Source organism: Arachis duranensis, chromosome 6 (assembly GCF_000817695.3).
Source record: "Arachis duranensis cultivar V14167 chromosome 6, aradu.V14167.gnm2.J7QH, whole genome shotgun sequence".
NCBI classification, from domain to species: Eukaryota; Viridiplantae; Streptophyta; class Magnoliopsida; order Fabales; family Fabaceae; genus Arachis; species Arachis duranensis.
The window spans coordinates 56,269,174-56,270,550 of record NC_029777.3 but is presented as its reverse complement, the minus strand read 5'-3'; positions in this window follow the sequence as shown (position 1 = coordinate 56,270,550).

Sequence of the window (1,377 nt, the reverse complement as noted above, 5' to 3'; positions counted from 1 at the left end):
GGGTTATATTTTTCTAGCTGTAGTACCGTCTTAGATTACAGGCGTGCCAGGCCCTGGGCAGCTCATTGCCTTCTAGGTCGGATACTTTGTAATAGCCTATTCCTAAGACTTCTGTTACCTTGTAGGGTCCTTTCCAATTTGCAGCTAGCTTTCCTTTTCCTGACTTTTGTGTTCCGATGTCATTTCGGATTAGAATCAAGTCGTGAATGGAGAAGCTTCGCTTTATTACTTTCTGATTGTATCTGAGGGCCGTTTGCGGTGTTTTGTTCGCGTTTTGACTTTTTGTTCCGCCTTTATGCTTTTTAGTTGTTTTTGGATAACAACCTTTTAGCTAGCACTTGAAACTTTTGTTTTACCCTTTCCTTTGATTTCGTTTTTTCGCTTGTACTTTTTAGTTGTATAGCAACTTTTTAGTAAGCGTTTTCGAAATCTTTGTTTTCGCCGTTTTAAGGCTTCCTTCTCGGGTCCGGGCTTTTTCTCGGACCTCAGGAGGTGGCGGTCGAGTACTTCCCTTTGTTGGGCCTGACCTTGTCGTTGGTCGGCCTTTTAAGTTATTTTTGTAATCTCTTTTTATTTGGCCCTTTGAGCCTTTTCAGAGTTACTTTATAACTTCTCACATTAATTTGAACCTCGTCGCTTTATCTTTGCCGACCTTGTGTGGTCTCTTGGCAATGATTTTTTGCGTCTTGCCGAGCATAAATTAATGCGCCTTGGCGGGGTACTTTCCAGGATTTGTTTCATCATGAGGAAGAGGAAGGAGAAAGAAAAGAGAAAAATTCTATTAGTATTAAAAAAGAAAGAATATTTACAGAATGTTTACCCTTGGCTAGGTCGGGTGCCTTTCTCGACCGGGTGTCTCATTAAAAAACCTTTGCAGGAAAAAGAGTACACCTCGGGTTATATTTTTCTAGCTGTAGTATCGTCTTAGATTACAGGCGTGCCAGGCCCTGGGCAGCTCATTGCCTTCTAGGTCGGATACTTTGTAATAGCCTGTTCCTAAGACTTCTGTTACCTTGTAGGGTCCTTTCCAATTTGCAGCTAGCTTTCCTTCTCCCGACTTTTGTGTTCCGATGTCATTTCGGATTAGAATTAGGTCGTGAATGGAGAAGCTTCGCTTTATTACTTTCTGATTGTATCTGAGGGCCGTTCGACGTTTTAAGGCTTCTTCTCGGATCCGGGCTCTTTCTCGGACCTCGGGGAGGAGGTCGAGTTCTTCCTTTTGTGCCTGCGGGTTACCTTCTTCGTTGTAGAAGACGACTCTGGGTGACCCTTCATCTATTTCGATAGGAATCATTGCCTCCATCCCGTAAGCTAGTCGGAATGGCGATTCTCCCGTTGTAGAGTGTGGGGTTGTCCGATATGCCCATAGTACCTGGG